The sequence below is a fragment of the Balaenoptera borealis genome (genome assembly GCF_965194805.1).
Source record: "Balaenoptera borealis genome assembly, chromosome: 5".
Lineage (NCBI taxonomy): Eukaryota > Metazoa > Chordata > Mammalia > Artiodactyla > Balaenopteridae > Balaenoptera > Balaenoptera borealis.
This window is the reverse complement of record NC_138862.1, coordinates 140,864,711-140,890,062: the sequence shown is the minus strand read 5'-3', so window position 1 is coordinate 140,890,062 and position 25,352 is coordinate 140,864,711.

Genomic DNA, 25,352 nt, shown 5'->3' with positions numbered 1-25,352 from the left:
AGGACTGGGGTTGGATGCGTGAACACAGCCTGAAGGGGGCTAGTGTGCCACAGCTAGCCAGGAGGAAGTCCGGGAAAAAGTCTGGAACTGCCTAAGAGGCAAGAGACCATTGTTTTGGGGTGTACGAGGAGAGAGGATTCAGAGCACCGCCTAAAGGAGCTCCAGAGACAGGTGCGAGCCACGGCTATCAGTGCAGACACCAGAGACGGGCATGAAATGTTAAGGCTGCTGCTGCAGCCACCAAGAAGCCTGTGTGCAAGCACAGGTCACTATCCACACCTCCTCTCCTGGGAGCCTGTGCCAGGGTCCCGTGATCCAGGGACAACTTCCCAGGGAGAACACACGGTGTGCCTCAGGCTGTTGCAATGTCACGCCAGCCTCTGCCGCCACAGGCTCACACTGCATACCATACCCCTCCTTCCCCCTGCCCTGAGTGAGCCAGAGCCCCTGAATCAGGCGCTCCTTCAACCCTGTCCTGAGACGCCCTCAGGCGACCAACACGCAGATGCAGGGCCAAATCCAAAGCTGAAACCCAGGAGCTGTGTGAACAGAGAAAAGAAAGGGAAATTTCTCCCAACAGCCTCAGGAGCAGTGGATTAAATATCCACAATCAACGTGATGTACCCTGCACTGTGGAATACCTGACTAGACAAAGAATCATCCCAAAATTGAGGCAGTTGACTTTGGGAGCAACTGTAGACTTAGGGTTTGCTTTCTGCATCTAATTGGTTTCTGGTTTTATGTTTATCTTAGTTTAGTATTTAGAATTTATTACCATTGGTAGATTTGTTTACTGATTTGGTTGCTCTCTTCCTTTTATTTTTACATATAGATATATATATTTTCCCCTTTTCTCTTTTTCTGAGTGGGTATGTGTATGCGTCTTTCTGTGATTTTTGTCTGTAGAGCTTTCCTTTTACCATTTGTCCTAGGGTTCTGTCTGTCCGTTTTTGTTTTTTTTTTTTTTTCTTAGTATAGTTTTAGGATTTGATTTTTGGTTTGGTTGCTCACTTCTTTCTTTTTATTTTTTTTATTACTTTTAATTTTTTTATTTTTAATATTTTTAAATTTTTTATTTTAATAACTATACTTTCTTTCATTTTATTATTTTTTTCTCACTTTTCTTCTGAGCCATGTGGCTGAAAAGGTCTTGATGCTCCAGCTACATGTCAGGCCTGGGCATCTGAGGTGGGAAAGCCGAGTTCATGACATTGGTCCACCAGATACCTCCCGGCTCCATGTAATATCAAATGGCAAAAGCTCTCCCAGAGATCTCCATCTCAATGTTAAGACCCAGATCCAATCAATGACCGGCAAGCTACACTGATGGACACCCTATACCAAACAACTAGCAAGACAGGAACACAACATCACCTATGAGGAGAGAGGCTGCCTAGAATCATAATAAGGTCACAGACACCCCAAAACACACCACCAGATGCGGTCCTGCCCACCAGAAAGACAAGATCAACACTCATCCACCAGAGCACAGGCACTAGTCCTCTCCACAAGGAAGACTAGGGAACCCACTGAACCAATCTTAGCAAGTGAGGGCAGACAACAAAAACAATGGGAGGAACCAAGATGGCAGAGTAGAAGGACGTGCTCTCACTCCCTCTTGCGAGAACACCAGAATCACAACTAGCTGCTGGACAATCATTGACAGGAAGACACTGGAACTCACCAAAAAAGATACCCCACATCCAAAGACAAAGGAGAAGCCACAATGAGATGGTAGGAGGGGCGCAATCAGAGTAAAATCAAATCCCATAACTGGTGGATGGGTGACTCACAGACTAGCGAACACTTATACCACAGAAGTCCACCCACTGGAGTGAAGATTCTGAGCCCCACGTCAGGCTTCCCAACCTGGGGGTCTGGCAATGGGAGGAGGAATTCATAGAGAATCAGACTTTGAAGCCTAGTGGGAATTGATTGCAGGACTTTGACAGGACTGGGGGAAACAGAGACCCCACTCTTGGAGGGCGCACAAAAAATAGTGTGTGCATTGGGACCCAGGGGAAGGAGCAGTGAGCCCAGGGGAGACTGAACCAGACCTACCTGCTAATGTTGGAAGGTCTCCTGCAGAGGCGGGGGGTGGCTCTGTTTCACCGTGAGGACAAGGACACTGGCAGCAGAAGTTCTGGGAAGTACTCCTTGGCATGAGCCCTCCCAGAGTCTGTCATTAGCCCCACCAAAGAGACCAGGTAGGCTGCAGTGTTGCGTTGTCTCAGGCCAAACAACCAACAGGGAGGGAAGCCAGCCCCCACTCATCAACAGTCAAGTGGATTAAAGTTTTACTGAGCTCTGACCACCACAGCAGCAGTCAGCTCTACCCACCACCAGAGCCTCCCATCAAGCCTCTTAGATAGCCTCAACCACCAGAGGGCAGACAGCAGAAGCAAGAAAAACTACAATCCTGCAGCCTGTGGAAAAAAAACCACATTCACAGAAAGATAGACAAGATGAAAAGGCAGAGGGCTATATACCAGATGAAGGAACAAGAAAAAACCCAGAAAAACAACTAAATGAAGTGAAGATAGGCAACCTTCCAGAAAAAGAATTCAGAATAATGATAGTGAAGATGATCCAGGACCTCGGAATAAGAATGGAGGCAAAGATTGAGAAGATGCAAGAAATGTTTAACAAAGACTTAGAAGAATTAAAGAACAAAAAAACAGAGATGAACAATACAATAAATGAAATGAAAAATACCCTAGAAGGAATCAATAGCATGATAACTGAGACAGAAGAATGGATAAGTGACCTGGAAGACAGAATGGTGGAATTCACTGCTGCGGAACAGACTAAAGAAAAAAGAATGAAAAGAAATGAAGACAGCCTAAGAGACCTCTGGGACAACATTAAATGCAACAACAGTAGCATTATAGGGGTCCCAGAAGGAGAAGAGAGAGAGAAAGGACCAGAGAAAATATTTGAAGAGATTATAGTCGAAAACTTCCCTAACATGGGGAAGGAAATAGCCACCCAAGTCCAGGAAACGCAGAGAGTCCCATGCAGGATAAACCCAAGGAGAAACACGCTGAGACACATAGTAATCAAACTGGCAAAAATTAAACACAAAGAAACATTATTGAAAGCAGCAAGTGAAAAACAACAAATAACATACAAGGGAAGCAAAAATTAAACACAAAGAAACATTATTGAAAGCAGCAAGTGAAAAACAACAAATAACATACAAGGGAACTCCCATAAGGTTAACACCTGATTTCTCAGCAGAAACTCTACAAGCCAGAAGGGAGGGGAATGATATAGTATAAAGTGATGAAAGGGAAGAACCTACAACCAAGATGACTTTACGCGGTAAGGATATCATTCAGATTCTATGGAGAAATCTAAAGCTTTACAGACAAGCAAAAACTAAGAGAATTCAGCACCACCAACCCAGCTCTACAACAAATGCTAAAGGAACTTCTCTAAATGGGAAACACAAGAGAAGAAAAGGACCACAAAAACAAACCCAAAACAATTTAGAAAATGGTCATAGGAACATACATATCGATAATTACCTTAAATGTGAATGGATTAAATGCTCCAACCAAAAGACACAGGCTTGCTGAATGTATACAAAAACAAAACACATATATATGCTGTCTACAAGAGACCCACTTCAGACCTAGGGACACATACAGACTGAAAGTGAGGGGCTGGAAAAACATATTCCATGCAAATGGAAATCAAAAGAAAGCTGGAGTAGCTATACTCATATCAGATAAAATAGACTTTAAAATAAAGAATGTTACAAGAGACAAGGAAGGACACTACATAATGATCAAGGGATCAATCCAAGAAGAAGATATAACAATTATAAATATATATGCACCCAACATAAGAGCACCTCAGTGCATAAGGTAACTGCTAACAGCTCTAAAAGAGGAAATTGACAGTAACACAATAATAGTGGGGGACTTTAACACCTCACTTACACCAATGGACAGATTATCCCAAATGAAAATAAATAAGGAAATAGAAGCTTTAAATGATACAATAGACCAGATAGATTTAATTGATATTTATAGGACATTCCAACCAAAAACAGCAGATTACACGTTCTTCTCAAGTGCGCACGGAACATTCTCCAGGATAGATCACATCTTGGGTCACAAATCAAACCTCAGTAAATTTAAGAAAATTGAAATCATATCAAGCATCTTTTCTGACCACAACGCTATGAGATTAGAAATGAATTACAGGGAAAAAACCGTAAAAAACACAAACACATGGAGGCTAAACAATATGTTACTAAATAACCAAGAGGTCACTGAAGAAATCAAAGAGAAAATCAAAAAATACTTAGAGAAAAATGACAATGAAAACACGACGATCCAACACCTATGGGTTGCAGCAAAAGCAGTTATAAGAGGGAAGTTTATAGCTACATAAGCCTACCTAAAGAAACAAGAAAAATCTCTAGTAAACAATCTAACCTTACACCTAAAGGAACTAGAGAAAGAAGAACAAACAAAACCCAAAGTTAGCAGAAGGAAAGAAATCATAAAGATCAGAGCAGAAATAAATGAAATAGAAACAAAGAAAACAATAGCAAAGATCAATAAAACTAAAAGCTGGTTTTTTGAGAAGATAAAATTGGTAAGCCATTAGCCAGACTCATCAAGAAGAAGAGGGAGAGGACTCAAATCAATAAAATTAGAAATGAAAAAGCAGAAGTTACAACAGACACCGCAGAAATACAAAGCATCCTAAGAGACTACTACAAGCAACTCTATGCCAATAAAATGGACAACCTGGAAGAAATGGACAAATTCTTAGAAAGGTATAATCTTCCAAGACTGAACCAGGAAGAAACAGAAAACATGAACAGGCCAATCACACGTAATGAAATTGAAACTGTGATTAAAAATCTTCCAACAAACAAAAGTCCAGGACCAGATGGCTTCACAGGTGAATTCTATCAAACATTTAGAGAAGAGCTAACACCCATCCTTCTCAAACTCTTCCAAAAAATTGCAGAGGAAGGAACACTCCCAAACTCATTCTATGAGGCCACCATCACCCTGATACCAAAACCAGACAAAGATACTACAAAAAAAGAAAATTACAGACCAATATCACTGATGAATATAGATGCAAAAGTCCTCAATAAAATACTAACAAACAGAATCCAACAACACATTAAAAGGATCATACACCATGATCAAGTGGGATTTATCCCAGGGATGCAAGGATTCTTCAATATACGCAAATCAATCAATGTGATACACCATATTAACAAATTGAAGAATAAAAACCATATGATCATCTCAATACATGCAGAAAAAGCTTTTGACAAAATTCAACACTGATCTATGATAAAAACTCTCCAGAAAGTGGGCATAGAGGGAATCTACCTCAACATAATAAAGGCCATATATGACAAACCCACAGCAAACATCATTCTCAACGGTGAAAAACTGAAAGCATTTCCTCTAAGATCAGGAACGAGACAAGGATGTCCACTCTCACCACTATTATTCAACATAGTTTTGGAAGACCTAGCCATGGCAATCAGAGAAGAAAAAGAAATAAAAGGAATACAAATTGGAAAAGAAGAAGTAAAACTGTCACTGTTTGCAGATGACATGATACTATACATAGAGAATCCTAAAACTGCCACCAGAAAACTGCTAGAGCTAATCAATGAATTTTGTAAAGTAGCAGGATACAAAATTAATGCACAGAAATCTCTTGCATTCCTATACACTAATGATGAGAAACCTGAAAGAAAAATTATGGAAACACTCCTATTTACCACTGCAACAAAAAGAATAAAATACCTAGGAATAAAGCTACCTAGGGAGAAAAAAGACCTGGATGCAGAAAACTATAAGACACTGATGAAAGAAATTAAAGATGATACCAACAGATGGAGAGATATACCATGTTCTTGGATTGGAAGAATCAATATTGTGAAAATGACTATACTACCCAAAGCAATCTACAGATTCAATGCAATCCCTATCAAATTACCAATGGCATTTTTTACGGAACTAGAACAAATCATCTTAAAATTTGTATGGAGACACAAAAGACCCCGAATAGCCAAAGCAGTCTTGAGGGAAAAAAACGGAGCTGGAGGAGTCAGACTCCCTGACTTCAGACTCTACTACAAAGCTACAGTAACCAAGACAATATGGTACTGGCACAAAAACAGAAACATAGATCAATGGAACAAGATAGAAAGCCCAGAGATAAACCCACGCACCTATGGTCAGCTAATCTATGACAAAGGAGGCAAAGATATACAATGGAGAAAACACAGTCTCTTCAATAAGTGGTGCTGGGAAAACTGGACAGCTACATGTAAAAGAATAAAATTAGAACACTCCCTAACACCATACACAAAAATAAACTCAAAATGGATTTGAGACCTAAATGTAAGACTGTACACTATAAAACTCTTAGAGGAAAACATAGGAAGAACAGTCTTTGACATAAATCACAGCAAGACCTTTTTTGATCCACCTCCTAGAGTAATGGAAATATAAATAAAAATAAACAAATGGGACCTAATGAAACTTCAAAGCTTTTGCACAGCAAAGGAAACCATAAACAAGATGAAAAGACAACTCTCAGAATGGGAGAAAATATTTGCAAACAAATCAACGGACAAAGGATTAATCTCCAAAATATATAAACAACTCATACAGCTCAATACTAATGAAACAAACAACCTAATCCAAAAATTGGCCGAAGACCTAAATAGACATTTCTCCAGAGAAGACATACAGATGGCCAAGAAGCACATGAAAAGCTGCTCAACATCACTAATTATTAGAGAAATGCACATCAAAACTACAATGAGGTATCACCTCACACCGGTTAGAATGGGCATCATCAGAACATCTACAAACGACAAATGCTGGAGAGGGTGTGGAGAAAGGGGAACCCTCTTGCACTGCTGGTGGGAATGTAAATTGATACAGCCACTATGGAGAACAATACGGATGTTCCTTAAAAAACTAAAAATAGAATTACCATATGATCCAGCAATCCCACTACTGGGCATATACCCAGAGAAAACCGTAATTCAAAAAGACACATGCACCCCAATGTTCATTGCAGCACTATTTACAATAGCCAGGTTATGGAAGCAACCTAAATGCCCATTGACAGATGAATGGATAAAGAAGTTGTGGTACATATATACAATGGAATATTACTCAGCCATAAAAAGGAACGAAATTGAGTCATTTGTTGAGACGTGGATGGATCTAGAGACTGTCATACAGAGTGAAGTAAGTCAGAAAGAGAAAAACAAATATCGTATATTAACACATGTATGTGGAACCTAGAAAAATGGTACAGATGAACCGGTTTGCAGTGCAGAAGTTGAGACACAGATGTAGAGAACAAACGTATGGACACCAATGGTGGAAACCGCGGTGGGGTGGGGATGGTGGTGTGCTGAATTGGGCGATTGGGATTGACATGTATACACTGATGTGTATAAAATTGATGACTGATTTAAAAAAAAAAAAAGAAAAAGAACACCAAAAAAAAAAAAAAAACAATGGGAACTACAAACCTGCAGCCTGTGAAAACGAGACACCAAACACAGTATGATAAGCAAAATGAGAAGACAGAGAAACACACCAAATGAAGGAGCAAGGTAAAAACCCATCAGAACAAACAAATGAAGAGGAAATAGGCAATCTACCTGAAAAAGAATTCACAGTAATGATAGTAAAGATGATGCAAAATCTTGGAAATAGAATGGAGAAAATAGAAGAAAGGTTTAACAAGGATTTTTAGAAGAACTAAAGATCAAATAAACAATGATTAACAACACAATAAATGAAATTAAAATTTCTCTAGAAGGAATCAATAGCAGAATAACTGAGGCAGAAGAACGGATGAGTAACCAGGAAGATAAAATAGTGGAAATAACTACTGCAGAGCAGAATAAAGAAAAAAGAATGAAAAGAATTGAGGACAGTATCAGAGACTTCTGAGACAACATTAAATGCACAAACATTCGAATTATAGGGGTCCCAGAAAAAGAAGAGAAAAAGAAATGGACTGAGAAAATATTTGAAGAGATTGTAGTTGAAAACTTCCCTAATATGTGAAAGGAAATAGTCAATCAAGTCCAGGAAGCACAGAGAGTCCCATACAGGATAAAGCCAAGGAGAAACACACCAAGAACATATTAATCAAGCTATCAAAAATTAAATACAAAGGAAGAATATTAAAAGCTGCAAGGGAAAAACAACAAATAACACACAAGGGAATCGCCATAAGGTTAACAGCTTATCTTTCAGCAGAAACGCTGCAAACCAGAAGGGAGTGGCAGGACATATTTAAAGTGATGAAAGGGAAAAACCTACAACCAAGATTAGTCTAACCAGCAAGGATCTCATTCAGATTCAAGGGAGAAATTAAAATCTTTACAGACAAGCAAAGTTAAGAGAATTCAGCACCAACAAATGAGCTTTACAACAAATGCTAAAGGAACTTCTCTAGGCAGGAAACACAAGTGAAGGAAAAGACCTACAATAACCAACCCAAAACATAAAGAAAATGTAATAGGAACATAAATATTGATAACTACCTTAAATGTAAATGGATTAAATGCTTCCACCAAAAGACATAGACTGGCTGAATAGATACAAATACAAGACATGTATATATGCTGTCTGCAAGAGACCAACAGCAAACCTAGGGACACATACAGACTGAAAGTAAAGGGATGGAAAAAGATATTCCATGCAAATGAAAATCAAAACAAAGCTGGAGTAGCAATTCTCATACCAGATGAAACAAACTTTAAAATAAAGACTATTGCAAGAGACAAAGAAGGACACTACATAATGAACAAGGGATCAATCCAAGAAGAAGATACAACAATTGAAAATGTTTATGCACCCAACATAGGAGCACCTCAACGCTTAATGCAAATGCTAACAGCCATAAAAGGGGAAATCGATAGTAACAGAGACATAGTAGGGGACTTTAACACCCCACTTTCACCAATGGACTGATAATCCAAAATGAAAATAAATAAGGAAACACAAGGTTTAAATGCCACATTGAACAAGATGGATTTAATTGATATTTATAAGACATTCCATCCAGAAACAACAGAATACACTTTCTTCTCAAGTGTTGGTGGAACATTCTCCAGGATACATCGTACGTTGGGTGAAAGATCAAGGCTCGCTAAATTTAAGAAAATTGAAATCATATCAAGTATCCTTTCCGACCGCAATGCCATGAGGCTAGATATCAATTACAGGAAATAAATCTGTAAAAAATACGAACCAATAGAAGCCAAACAATACACTACGAAAAAACCAAGAGATCACTGAACAGATCAAAGAGGAAATAAAAAAATACTTAGAAAGAAATGCAATGAAAACACGATGGCCCAAAACCTATGGGATACAGCAAAAGCAGTTCTAAGAGGGAAGTTTGTAGCAGTCCAAACCTACCTCAAGAAACAAGAAACATCTCAAATAAACAACCTAACCTTACACTTAAAGCAATTAGAGAAAGAAAAAAAAAACAAAACAAAAAACAAAGTGAGCAGAAGGAAAGAAATCATAAAGATAAGATGAGAAATGAAGGCAAAAGAAATGAAGGAAACGATAGCAAAGATCAATAAAACTAAAAGCTGGTTCTTGGAGAACATAAACAAAATTGATAAATCATTAGCCACACTCATCAAGAAAAAAAGGGAGAAGACTCAAATCAATAGAATTAGAAATTTAAAAGGAGAAGTAACAACTGACACTGCAGAAATAAAAAGGATCTTAAGATTCCTTGTAGTAATGAGAGATTACTACAAGCAGCTGTATGCCAGTAAAATGGACAACGTGGAAGAAATGGACAAATTATTAGTAAAGCACAACCTTCTGAGACTGAACCAGGAAGAAATAGGAAACATAAACAGACCTGATTTTGAGACCGTGAGTAAATATCTTCCAACAAACAAAAGCCCAAGTCTAGATGGCTTCATTGGCGAATACTATCAAACATTTAGAGAAGAGCTTACCCCTATACTTCTCAAACTCTTCCAAAATATAGCAGGTGGAGGAACACTCCCAAACTCATTCTACAAGACCACCATCATCCTGATACCAAAACCAGACAAGATGCCACAAGAAAAGAAAAGAGCAGGCCAATATCACTGATGAACATAGATGCAAAATCCTCAACAAAATACTAGCAAGCAGAATCCAACAGCACATTAAAAGGATCATACACCATGAGGATTCTTTAATATATGCAAATCAATCAATGTGATAAACCACATTAAAGAATTGAAGGAGAGAAACCATATGATCATCTCAATAGGTGCAGAAAAACCTTTGACAAAATTCAACATCCATTTATGATAATAACCCTCCAGAAAGTAGGCATAGAGGGAACCTACCTCAATATAATAAAGGCCATATATGACAAACCTACAGGCAACATCATTCTCAATGGTGAAAAACTGAAACCTTTTCCTCTAAGATGAGGAACAAAGAGAGGTTGCCCACTCTCACAACTATTATTCAACATAGTTTTGGAAGTTTAGTGACAGCAATAAGAGAAAAAAAAAGAAATCAAAGGAATCCAAATCGGAAAAGAAGAAGTAAAATTGTCACTGTTTGCAGTTGACACAATTCTATACATAGAGAATCTTAAAGATGCTACCAGAAAACTACTAGAGCTAATCAATGAATTTGGTAAAGTTGTAGGATACAAAATTAATGCACAGAAATCTCTTGCATTCCTATACAGTAATGATGAAAAATCTGAAAGAGAAATTAGGGAAACATTCCCATTTACCATTGCAACAAAAAGAATAGAATACCAAGGAATAAACCTACCTAAGGAGACCAAAGATCTGTATGCAGAAACCTATAAGACACTGATGAAAGAAATTAAAGATGATACAAACAGATGGAGAGATATGCCATGTTCTTAGATTGGAAGAATCAACATTGTGGAAATGACTATACTACCCAAAGCAATCTACAGATTCAATGCAATCCGTATCAAACTACCAATGGCATTTTTCACAGAACAAGTACAAAAAATTTCACCATTTGTATGGAAACACAAAAGACCCCGAATAGCCAAAGTAATCTTGAGAAAGAAAAACAGAGCTGGAGGAATCAGGCTCCCTGACTTCAGACTATAGTGCAAAGCTACAGTAATCAAGACAGTATGGTACTGGCACAAAAACAGAAATATAGACCATTGGAACAGAATAGAAAGCCCAGAGATAAACCCACACACCAATGGTCACCTTCTCTTTGATAAAGGAAGAAAGAATATACAATGGAGAAAAGACAGCATGTTTAAAAAATGGTGCTGGGAAAACTGGACAGCTATATGGAAAAGAATGAAATTAGAACACTCCCTAACACCACACGCAAAAATAAACTCAAAATGAATTAAAGACCTAAATGTAAGACCAGACACTATAAAACTCTTAGAGGAAAACATAGGCAGAACACACTATGACATAAATCACAGCAAGTTCCTTTTTGACCCACCTCCTAGAGAAATGGAAATCAAAACAAAACTAAACAAAATGCAGGCTAATGAAACTTAAGAGCTTTTGCACAACAAAGGAAACCATAAACATGACAAAAAGACAGCCCTCAGAATGGGAGAAAATATTTGTAAATGAAGCAACTGACAGATGACTAATCTCCAAAATTTACAAGCAGCTCATGCAGCTCAATATAAAAAAAGCTAACAAACTAATCCAAAAATGGGCAGAAGATCTAAATAGACATTTCTCCAAAGAAGATATAGAGATTGCCAACAAAGACATGAAAGGATGCTCAACATCACTAATCATTAGGGAAAAGCAAATCAAAACTACAATGAAGTATCACCTCACACTGGTCAGAATGGTCATCATCAAAAATCTACAAACAAATGTTGGAGAGGATGTGGAGAAAAGGGAACCCTCTTGCACTCTTGGTGGTAATGTAAATTGATACAGCCACTATAGAGAACAGTATGGAGGTTCCTTATGAAACTAAAATTAGAACCACCATATGACTCAGCAATCCCACTACTTGGCATATACCCTGAGAAAATCATAATTCAAAAAGTGTCATGTGCCACAATGTTCATTGGACCACTATATACAATAACCAGGACATGGAAGCAACCTAAGTGTCCATCTACAGATGAATGGATCAAGAAGATGTGGCACATATATACAATGGAATATTACTCAGCCATAAACAGAAATGAAATTTAGTTATTTGTAGTGAGGTGGATGGACCTAGAGTCTTTCATAGAGAGTGGAGGAAGTCAGAAAGAGAAAAACAAATACTGTATGCTAACATATATATGGAATCTAAAAAAAAAAAAAAAGTTCTGAAGAACCTAGGGGCAGGACACGAATAAATACGCAGACTTAGAGAATGGACTTGAGGACACGGCGGGGAGGGAAGGGTAAGCTGGAACGAAGTGAGAGAGTGACATGGACATATATACATTACCAAATGTAAAACAGATAGCTAGTGGGAAGCAGCCACACTGCACAGGGAGATCAGCTCGGTGCTTTGTGACCACCTATAGGGGTGGGATACGGAGGGTGGGAGGGAGATGCAACAGGGAGGAGATATGAGGATATATGTATATGTGTAGCTGATTCACTTTGTTTTAAAGCAGAAACTAACACACCATTGTAAACAAATTATACTCCAATAAAGATGTTAAAAAAAAGTAACAAAAAATAAAAAAAAAACTAAAGATTAATAGGGAACTCTTTGAACTCTTACTGTGTACTAGAATTTGACTTGGAACTCTCTCATAAAATTATGTCATTTAATTCATTAAGATTTACAAATATTAGGTAATGTGCTCATTGTTTCTACCACACCCACTATCTCATTTCTTTATTCATTCAGTAATTCAACAAATGTCTATTGAACACCACCTCTGAGCTTGGGACCATGTATGCTCTGAGAACACAGAAGTAGGAAAAAATTATGACAACCAGAGTTACCAGAAGGCAAAATGATCATTGATTCAGTCGATAATGCTAGCTTCCTCTGGAATTTGATTTGAACACTATGCCGAGAATAACTAATAGGTAGAGAGAATAAAATTTAACAAAGAAAGCTGTGATAATGATTTTTGACAATGATATCATGAGATGAAGTCTCTGAGGGATACAAAGAGACAGCATTATTTCCAGTTGGATTCTCAATCTCATTCACCTAATAATCTTACAGTAATGACCCCATTTTATAAGATGACCTGATAAATATCTCTGTTAGTAACTAAAAATCAGAATTAACAAAATGCACTGGAGTTGGAATTTGCCATTCCCACCTTAGATGAAATACATGACATTAAAAGAAGAAAAAGGGATTTGCCTGAGATCATAGAACTGAGGATGTTGTAAAACGGAAAATTTTAAACCAAATCAATACAAAGTACACACACACACACACACACACACACACACACATATATATATATATATATATATATATATATATATATATATATATATATATATATATAAACGTCTCTTTTTTTTTTAGCATCTTTATTGGAGTATAATTGCTTTACAATGGTGTGTTAGTTTCTGCTGTATAACAAAATGAATCAGCTATACATATACATATGTTCCCATATCTCCTCCTTCCTGCATCGCCCTAACACCCTCCCTATCCCACCTCTCTAGGTGGACACAAAGCACTGAGCTGATCTCCCTGTGCTATGTAGCTGCTTCCCACTAGCTAGCTATTTTACATTTGGTAGTGCATATATGTCCATGTCACTCTCTCACTTCGTCCCAGCTTGCCCTTCCCCCTTCCCATGTCCTCAGGTCCATTCTCTAAGTCTGCGTCTTTATTCCTGTCCTGCCCCTATGTTCTTCAGAACCTTTTTTTTTTTTCTTTTAGATTCCATATATATATATGTTAGCATACGGTATTTGTTTTTCTCTAGTTGCGGCAGGGAGGGGTCTAGAGTGCAGGCTTAGTAGTTTTGGCACACGGGCTTAGTTGCTCTGCGGCATATGGGATCTTCCTGGACCAGGGCTCGAACCCGTGTTCCCTGCACTGGCAGGTGGATTCTTAATTGCTGTGCCACCAGGGAAGTGCTGTTTGTAGATTTTTTTAATGATGGCCATTCTGACAGGTATGAGGTGATACCACATTGTAGTTTTGATTTGCATTTTCTCTAATGATTAGTGATGTTGAGCATCCTTTCATGTCTTTGTTGGCAATCTCTATATCTTCTTTGGAGAAATGTCTATTTAGATCTTCTGCCCATTTTTGGATTGCATTGTTAACTTTTTTGATATTGAGCTGCATGAGCTGCTTGTATATTTTGGAGGTTAATCTTTTTTGTCATTTACTCCGTTTGCAAATATTTTCTCCCATTCTGAGGGTTGTGTTTTGTCTTGTTTATGGTTTCCTTTGCTGTGCAAAACGTTTTAGGTTTCATTATGTCCCATTTGTTTATTTTTGTTTTTATTTCCATTTACTAGGAGGTGGGTAAAAAAGGATCTTGTTGTGATTTATGTCATAGAGTGTTCTGTTTTCCTCTAAGAGTTTTATAGTGTCTGGTCTAACATTTAGGTCTTTAATTCATTTTGAGTTTATTTTTGTGTGTGGTGTTAGGGAGTGTTCTAATTTCATTCTGTTACTTACAGCTGTCCAGTTTTCCCAGCACCACTTATTGAACATGCTATCTTTTCTCCATTGTATATTCTTGCCTCCTGTATCAAAGAGAAGGTGACCATATGTGCATTGGTTTATCCCTGTGCTTTCTATCCTGTTCCAATGGTCTATATTTCTGTTTTTGTGCCAATACCATACTGTCTTGATTACTGTAGCTTTGTACTATAGTCTGAAGTCAGGGAGCCTGATTCCTCCAGCTCCGTTTTTATTTCTCAAGATTGCTTTGGCTATTCGGGGTCTTTTGTGTTTCCATACAAAAGGTCAAATTATTTGTTCTACTTTTGTGAAAAATGCCATTGGTAGTTTGTTAGGGATTGCATTGAATCTGTAGATTGCTTTGGGTAGTATAGTCATTTTCACAATGTTGATTCTTCCAATCCAAGAACATGGTATATCTCTCTATCTGTGTGTATCACCTTTAGTTTCTTTCATCAGTATCTTACAGTTTTCTGCATACAGGTCTTTTGTCTCCTTATGTAGCTTTATTCCTAGGTATTTTTTTCTCTTTGTTGCAATGGTAAATGCGAGTGTTTCCTTAATTTCTCTTGCAGATTTTTCATCATAAATGTATAGGAATGAAAGAGATTTCTGTGCATTAATTTTGTATCCTGCTGCTTTGCCAAATTCATTGATTAGCTCTAGTAGTTTTCTGGTAGCACCTTTAGGATTCTCTATGTATAGTATCATGTCATCTGCAAACAGTGACAGTTTTATTTCTTCTTTTCCATTTTGTATTCCTTTTATTTCTTTTTGTTCTTTGATTGTTGTGGCTAAAACTTCCAAAATTATGTTGAATAATAGTGGTGAGAGTGGGCAACCTTGTATGTTCCTGATCTTAGTGGAAATGGTTTCAGTCTTTCACCATTGAGAATGATGTTGGCTATGGGTTTGTCATATATGGCCTTTATTATGTTGAGGTAAGTTCCCTCTATGTCTACCCTCTGGAGGGTTTTTATCATAAATGGGTGTTGAATTTTGTCAAAAGCTTTTTCTGCATCTATTGAGATTATCATACGGTTTTTATCCTTCAGTTTGTTACTATGCTGTATCACATTGATTGATTTGCCTATACTGAAGAATCCTTGCATTCCTGGGATAAACCCCACTTGATCATGATATATGATCCTTTTAATGTGCTGTTGGATTCTGTTTGCTAGTATTTTGTTGAGGATTTTTGCATCTATGTTCATCAGTGATATTGGCCTGTAATTTTCTTTCTTTGTGACATCTTTGTCTGGTTTTGGTATCAGGGTGATGTATGGCCTCTTAGAATGCATTTGGGAGTGTTCCTCCCTCTGCTATATTTTGGAAGATTTTGAGCAGGATAGGGGTTAGCTCTTCTCTAAATGATTGATAGAATTCGCCTGTGAAGCCATCCAGTCCTGGGCTTTTGTTTTTTGGAAGAATTTTTATCACAGTTTCAATTTCAGTGCTTCTGATTGGTCTGTTTATATTTTTTGTTTCTTCCTGGTTCAGTCGGAAGGTTGTGCTTTTCTAAGAATTTCTCCATTTCTTCCATGTTGTCCATTTTATGGGCATAGAGTTGCTTGTAGTAATCTCTCATGATCCTTTGTATTTCTGCAGTGTCAGTTGTTACTTCTCCTTTTCCATTTCTAATTCTGTTGATTTGAGTCTTCTCCCTTTTCTTCTTGATGAGTCTCACTAATGGTTTATCAATTTTGCTTATGTTCTCAAAGAACCAGCTTTTAGTGTTATTGATCTTTGCTATCATTTTCTTCATTTCTTTTTCATTTATTTCTGATCTGATCTTATGATTTCTTTCCTTCTGCTAACTTTGGGGTGTTTTTTTTTTTTTGGTTCTTCTTTCTCTAATTGCTTTAGGTGTAAGCTTAGGTTGTTTATTTTGAGACTTTTCTTGTTTCTTGAGGTAGGATTGTATTGGTATAAACTTCCCTCTTAGAACTGCTTTTGCTGCATCCCATAGGTTTTTGGTCATTGTGTTTTCTTTGTCATTTGTTTCTAGGTATTTTTTTATTTCCTCTTCAATTTCTTCAGTGATCTCTTGGTTATTTATTAGTGTGTTGTTTATCCACCATATGTTGTATTTTTTACAGGTTTTTTTCCTGTAATTGATATCTAGTCTCATAGCATTGTTGTTGGAAAAGATACTTGATATGATTTTAATTTTCTTAAATTTACCAAGGCTTATTTTGTGACCCAAGGTATGATCTATCATGGGGAATGTTCCATGAGCACTTGAGAATAAAATGTAATCTGCTGTTTTTGAATGGAATGTCCCATAAATATCAATTAAGCCCATCATGTTTAATATATCATTTAAAGCTTTTTTTCCTTATTTATTTTCATTTTGGATGATCTGTCCATTGGTGAAAGTAGGGTGGTAGAGTTCCCTTCTATTGTGTTACTGTCAATTTCCCCTTTTATGGCTATTAGCATTTGCCTTATGTATTGTGGTGCTCCTGTATTAGGTGCATAATTATTTACAGTTTGTATATCTTCTTCTTTGATTGATCCCTTGTTCATTATGTAGTGTCCTTCTTTGTCTCTTGTAATAGTCTTTATTTTAAAGTCTATTTTGTATATGACGTGTGTTTAAAGGTGGAAAGAATCAAGCAAACTTATAGTAAAGAAGATGACTGAAAAGCTACCAATACGTAAATGACTGACATCCTAGATTTTGGTATACTGAATTTAGTAGTGGAAATTGAATATAAATAAAAATCATTGTCCATGTACAATAATATTCTGCAGTTCTCAAATTTGCTTCTTACTGTACTACAAACTGTGATATCATTTAATCACCATCTGTTGGTCAATCACCTTACTAAATCCACCCCAAATTCAAAGGAAGGAAAATTCGACTCCATCTTTTAATGTGCACATAAGGAGGAAAGGGATTGGCGGTGGTCAGCTTTGGAGAATATCTACCAAGACATCTCTCCTTTGTATGGAATTAGATCAGGTGAAGTTTTTCTTGGCAGTTCTATTGCCTGACTTTCCTCCCTTTAATCTCCTCTTGTTGGCATAAGGGGGATTATTTAGGGTGGGAAATAATAGATCAAGGTTGATTTTCTTCCCGCCATGTCAATTCTGGACCTAATCAATAACAAAATTAAATAAAATGAGCCTAACCTTTCTCTCTGAACCTCATAGAATCTGTTGAACTCTGCCCTCTACAGAGCTCAAGTAAATAGCCTTTAAAATCCATTCCAATGATGTGTTGTGTAGATAATTACATAAATTTTCCTGTTTAAAAAAAAAAATCAAATAGTATCAGAGGTACCTTCTCATTTTTGAAATAATTAGCTCATCATTTAAGGAATTCACCCTGTAGGAAATTGTTTTATTTATTTATTTTTATTTTTTTAGATTTTTTTGGCCATGCTGGATGGCACACGGGATTTTAGTTCCCTCAATAGGGATCAAACCCTTGCTTCCTGCATTGGAAGGGCAGAGTCTTAACCACTGGACCACCAGGGAAATCCCAGAAAACCGTGTTTTAAATGAAGTAAGAAATTTCTGCTATTATTCTCTCAGAATTCCTATCTAGTACATAGCTGCCTGAGTTTTTGTTGCCTTCAACAATGCCTGTAATGTAGTTACTACTCAATAAATTTTTGTTGAATCTTGAGTGCTTGAAAGAATGCATTATACATTGGCACTCTCTGAAATAGCAAGGAAATGTGTTCCTCAGATCCTAGGAAGGACAAATATATTCTGAATTCTATTTGCATAGATGCAAACATAGAATAATAATTTATGTGACATTCCAATAGCATAGTGCAGCTAGATTCATAACTTCTGATCTTTATTGTATGGAGCTGCATGTCATACTCATAACCCAGACCCCAGGGGCCATTTCCCCATTGTATTCCTAAGGTTCAAAAGAACTCTGGATGCTTTGAGTCAGATAATGAACTTACAAACTCAGTAGATAGTGGAAAATCAGGTCTCTAATACAAATCCTCCAAAGATCTTTCTAAGACATAATTTCCATTTTGATCCTGTTTCTGGACAGAAGACTCTGTCATGCTCCCCGGAGACTACAGACCAATGCATGCAAGTCTGCCTCTGCATCTGTAAGGAAGCAGACTGAAAGGCAATGTCGTTTGCGTTGGTCAGGTGCCCCAGCATCTGTGCTTCCAAGGTGACTGTGAATGTTCCAGGTAATGAGCAGCTTGGTGGTTCTGGCTCAGGTCCATGTGGCCTGGAGGGTGATGTGTTCCAACACTTTCTGAAATAGTGCTGCTAAAATCCTGACACTTCTTCTCCTAATCACTGATTAAGAAACTGCAATTGATTCAAACATGATATTCCGATTTCACGAGTCTCTCTATTAGCCTGGGAACAGATGTACTGCTACAAATTGCCAGAATCTGAGTGGTTTGGCTTTGCTTCAAACTGTGCCCTACGTACATACCAATTTTGTTAGAGAAAAGCTTTGTACACAAAAAATTAGATAAATTCCTTAGGTTATAGATCTTTTCTACCTTCTCTGGATAAGAAAACCCTTGCAACAAAAAATGTTTTCAAAAATATTCATGTGTTTTTTAATCTTTGTATTTCCTTATATGTGATTTTTTTTCCTTGTCATGCTGAGGTATGTCCCTACTTCAAGGCCAAGCGTGGGGGATGTACCAAGAGAGACAGAAAGACAGCAGTTACAACATGACTATGAAGAGTTAAGCTTTGGCACCAGCCATCTCAATTGAATTTTAAAGTCTACAGCAAGACAATAGTGAAAACTAGGAATTGTCTTTAAAAAAGGGCTTGTGTTGATTTTTTTATCATCTTTCTTCCACTTGAAATATCGAGAGGTAATCTTTGTCAATGTAGTCATAGAATGTTACAAAATGGAATTCTTTCCTAAATAGGAAGAAAAAAGAAGGGAAGCTATTTCCAGTCCTGACAGGTTGAGAAGAGGGAAAGAGGAGAGCTAAGGAAGGGAGAGAAAGAGAAATATGCTGGATTTTGCCTGTCAAGGTCAAGGTCAAGGTCATAAAGAAGAAAGCACATGATATGAGGTAGGTGGAAAGGAATCTTCAGAGAAAACAGACATCTACATCACTTCTCATTTGGAGGCAAGGAAGAGACTCCTGGGAAGCATTTCCCTATAACTTCATAAGATAATCCAAAAGAGTAAACAAAGAGGGAGTGATAACATAGTCAGATTGAAGGGGAAATTATTCAGCACTCAAGAGCTGCCATTGGTCATTAGCTCTAAACTGATGGAAATAACCAGAAGGTCTTGCATGCTTCATAAGAATGAGGGAGTATAGTCAACAGCTTCTAAGATGTGCCCAGTGATCCCCACCTCCTGGTATTCAAAGCCGTGTGGAGCTTCCTTGTTTGAATAACTTGCTTCTAACCAACATAATGGAGTAACCTGAAGGGGATGTCAATTCTGTGATTAGGTTTCCAATACTGGGACTTCTGTCTTGGTAGCAGATTCTCTCTATTGTTGCCTCAGTGTTATACTTTAATGAAGGAAACTGCCATGTAGAAGAAGCCCACATGGCAGGAAGCAAAGGGTAGCTGTAGTAGTCTGCCCGGGTGTCATAACAATGCCACAGACTGAGTGCTTTAAATAACAGAAAATTACCTTATCACACTTCTGGAGATTGGAAATGTAAGATCAAGGTGCCATCAGGGTTGGTTTCTGGTGAGACTACTCTCCTTGTGTTGTTGATGGTTTCCTTCTCACTGGGCTCACATGGCCTTTCCTCTGTGCTTATGTGAAGAGAGAGAGAGAGATCTGGCATCTCTTCCTCATCTTATAAGGACACCAGTCCTATTGGATTAGAGCCCCACCCTGATGGCCTCACTTAACTTTAATCACCTCCTTAAAAGTCCCATCTCCAAATGCACATTCAGGGTTAGAACTTTAATATATGAGTCGGTAGAGGGAAACAGCCAGTGAGGATGTGAGATCATCAGTGCACCAGCTAATGAAACTCTGAATGCCACCAACAATCAATGAGGGAGCTTGGAATCAGATCCTTCCCCAGTTGAGACTTCAGGTGAGACTGCAGACCCTGGGTTAACATCTTGACTGCAGTGTTGAGAGAAACTGTGAAACAAAGGATGCATATAAACCATGCCAAGATTCTTGACCTACAGATACTACAAGATGATAAATAAATTGTTTTAAACCACTCAGTTTTGGCGTTAGACAGCAATAGATGCAATAGATAGTTAATACAGAGCAGTAGGAGTCCTGAAAGGCAGTAGGTCATCCATGGAGGCCAGGAATCAGGCAAACACACTGTGCAGGAATAAAGAGCATGGTTTTGACTGAAGCAAACCTGCTGCTTCTCCTCAGTATGCTATGGAAGCAGAGAAGCTTAAGCGTGGTTGAGAAGGTAGGTTCCAAAGTCAGACAAACCTGAATTCAGATCCCTCTGACACTTACTAACAGTCCATCCCTGGGCAAATCACTTTACAATAAAAGTGGATGCAAAGTGGTGAATGAAAAGCAAAGTGGCTTAATATCTAAAATGGATATAAAAAATGTTCTGAGAAATAAATGAGATAATGAGAGTATAATGCTTTGCACATAAACATTGTTTGGTTGACATTAGTTATTATTGTTAGTATGCAAGTAGGAAGAGGGGGTAGGACTGGGGTTTAAAACACATACTGAGCTCTTAAAATTTACCATGCTGTATGTATTATATGCTATACAAACTATATATGCTCTTGCATCCTCTGTATGATGATCCATTCTCTGCACCATTCTCATAAATGGTTACTATCAGCCTCATTTTTGGAACAGGAATCTCGGGGATTGTAAATAGCTTGACTAGAGTCATACAGGTCCCATGGGAATTTGAATCTAGGATCAGGGGTGTCAAGAACCTTGTCCCTTTTTGTGATACCTTGTCTCCAAAGTGATGATAAAACCCTGACAAAAATCTGTGGCGGTCCTTCAGTGTACTGCAGAGGTGTGTGCCAGCCTCTTGCAAAACAGAAAATTTAATGACAATAAAATACTCATTGGTTCAGACTGTCTTGAATTTGGATTGAATCCCTTTTTCTATCGTTTCTGCTCATGTCATGGCCATGTCAGAAAGAGATTATCATTGACTAATTTAAAATGACTTTACTTGATTTATTTGATTTACTTCACAAAAGAGAAAAGCAGCTTTATATTTCCCAACGCTTATGATCAAAATAAGGTCATCACCCTTTGCAGTGCATTGATTTGATTTTTGGTCACATCTTTCTCACACAATCCATTAGTTACAGCTGGATTATTATAGTTTCCTGAAATTGATCAAATTTATATTGGGAAAGATGCTTTTACATAGAGAAATAAGAAACATGAAAACCTTTTTCTTTCATAGTAATAAGACAGAAGTGACTATTTAAATTGCCATATTAACCTTCTATTTCCATGCAATCTTATGGAACAAACTACCCTGCTGTGTGCATATGTTTCTTGCGACTTCTCAATATGCTCTAAATGTTGCTTCTGGAAAATACAATGGTCAGGTTCTATAAGAACATCAATGAACTGTCAGGCCCATCCCACAAAGAATAAGAGGAAGACAAGAAAATGAGACCAGGGAGAAAAACACTATATAAATAATGTCAGTCAAAAGTGTTGAATAAGAAGAAGCTGGGAGCAAACAAGGGAAATGACAAACTATCCTAGCAAAGACACTTTCAGATGCTGTGTTTCTATTAAATGCAGAAAATTGCCTGCTAAAATGACTACCAAAAAAAAGGAGATGAAAGAAATTTGAGGATTTGAGGTATGCTTTATCTCTCCCAGTCATTTTTTTATACACTCCAAAATCCAGTAAATATATTCAAGGACATATTGACCCTGAATTTGGCCTTTAGATCCCTTGGGGAAAATGATATTTGACATATAAAATGATCAATTATGGTGAATGTCAAGCAAAGTGGCTTCAGCAATTCTCTGGTGCTCTGCTGGTTTCCCTCAATCACTACAGGCTGTTTTACAGTTGTGGTGGTGGTTTTTTTTTAACTCTGCTTCTTTTCTCTTTTCTTGTTCTTTATTGAGTTTAATTACAGTTATTATTCATGGGCTGTTGAGCTTAAAAATCACTTGTTGTCTTGTATATTTACCCTGTACTTGATTCATTCCCAGCTGTTCATCAGTGCCATGGTATTCAGACTGGGGAGTGAAATTGCTTATCTTCACAGAGCAAAGAAAGCAGTTTCATTTACTGAAGGTTGATAAAGGGAGAATAATAAAATGATTACAATGACAATTCTTTCATTCAATTTATTTAAATTTTCTTTTATGTACCAACATGGGGGTATACTTTTTGACACCCTGTTAACTACTGTCACTAATTCCTGGAGACAGCTGAAAGAATGAAGCTGCTCTTTTTCTAGAAACAGTGGGTCAACATCTTTTGGCCCCACATGAAGACATATTGGCATCTCTGCCTCAGCACTGATATCTATGGACTGTTTTTACCCTATAGACATAACTGGAATAATATCAAATAAGCTTTCTCAGCATGAAAATTTTGCTGGAGTGCTGGCCGTTTCCACATTTTAACTCTCTACTTTGTGTGAAAACATTGTCTTGATTTCTTTTAATATGCAAGGTTTTACCTGGGAGAAGCGACACAGTAGCTGTCACTAGCATATGGAGTTTGTTTATGAAATGACAAAGCTGCAAGTCATTCCATGGAGAATACTTCCTCAGTTCAGGATGAAGCAATTGTTCTCAAGCATTGAGCACTAGCCAGTGAGGTCAACCCCTTACTGGGACTTTATCATTGAAGTCCTCCAGAGCACTCTTCATAAGGGTTGGCAAGCCAACTTCCTCTCTTTACAATTAAGGTCACCTGCTAATCCATCCCTAAAATATATAATTTGAAGGTAATTGAAAAACCATACCTAAAATTATTTTTAAAATATTTCAGAGTCACAATATAGAAGATCACCTACTCTAACTTTCCTTTATTTTAAGATGAAAAAGTATGACACATAGAGGTTTTAAATGAATTGGTGGCACAGTCAATGTTTCATGGGTTATTAAAAAGTCCAAGAAAGAGAAAATCTATAGAAGCAAGCAACTACTACTCTGGCATTTACCTTGAAGGCGTGTGCCCATCCGAGGTGGCTTACACACTGGGACTGAAAGGACTTTTGCAGACAAAAGTCAAAATCTGAGGTCCTGGATGACACGGAAGTTTGAATCAAATATACCCACACAGACATAAAACCAGGACTCCTAAAAAGTGATACCTTGCATATCCTTAGGGTCAAGTAGGCTGTTTGAAGAGGAGGAAGGAAGTGAGACTACCTACCTACTTTATCTCTTGGTCAAGAAAAAGCAAATCTCCCCTGAAAATCATTAGCTGTCTGCTGGTAAGAGGCCAGTGTCCATACTACTTGGATGCCTCAAAGTACCCAAAGAAGAATATTAATTTAAATGGAGTGATCCTCAGTAGTAGTGCCTCTAGGAACCTGGCAGTGTTACCAAGTCCAAGCTCGCTCTGCTTGCTGCACAACAGGCCAATAAATCGGAGACGAGGTGTTGAGGCAAGGAATACGACTTTATTTGGAAAGCTGGAAGACAAAGAAGATGGCAGACTAGTGACCCCAAAAAACCATCTTATCGGGGTTTGGATGCCAGTTTCTTTTATAGCACAGAGAGGGGGAGGAGATGAGGAAGTAAAGTAAAAAGGCCATAAGTTCTGCAAATATCTCCTGGAATGGCCAGCCTCGGGGAGTGGATGCGTTAATTTCTTCTTTCTTGCAGCCATCCACAGGTGAACAGGGTCTGGATGTTTCCCCGGACAAAGGCACTTTGGTTTAACATTCAGGCAGAGGGGCAGGGCTCCCTGAGGCAGGCCATTATGTATAGACAGTATCCTTTTAGTGAACAAAAGCAATGGGAAGGGCTTCCCTGGTGGCACAGTGGTTGAGAGTCTGCCTGCCAATGCAGGGGACACGGGTTCGAGCCCTGGTCTGGGAAGATCCCACATGCCGCGGAGCAACTGGGCCCGTGAGCCACAATTACTGAGACTGCGTGTCTGGAGCCTGTGCTCCACAGCAAGAGAGGCCGCAATAGTGAGAGGCCTGCGCACCGCGCTGAAGCATGGCCCCCGCTTGCCACAGTTGGAGAAAGCCCTTGCACAGAAAAGAAGACCCAACACAGACATAAATAAATAAATAAATAAAAATAAAAAATGACTAATACTCTAAAAAAAAAAAAAATGCTTTTGACATCATGGTCGTATAAGGAGACCCTTAAAAAAAACAAAAATGGGAAGCAAAGGTCAAAGTAAAATAAACAGATCCAACATGTAGTCAGATTTGGCTCTTCCCTGTTACACCTGGAGGAAAGGATAATATTCTCTGGAGGAACACACTTTAACCAGGCCTCAAAATTATGATACTGATAACATATGAAGGAAAATAATGCAATGAAAAACCCAAAGAAACAAATCAGATCACATAGACTATAAACACAAGATTATGAGATACAGAACAGTAAAATGTTTATACCATTAAAAAAATGAGGTTATAAAAAGGAACTCAGTGACATAAAAGCAATCAAAAGCAAAGAGGCCACTTTGAAAAAGAAGCAGAGTTACTTAGAATGAGACGAGTGCAAAAACTCAATGAATTGGATTAACAGCAAATTAGATGCAAATTAAGAGGTTATGAGTGAACCAGAATATAGAAATAAACATGTTGAAA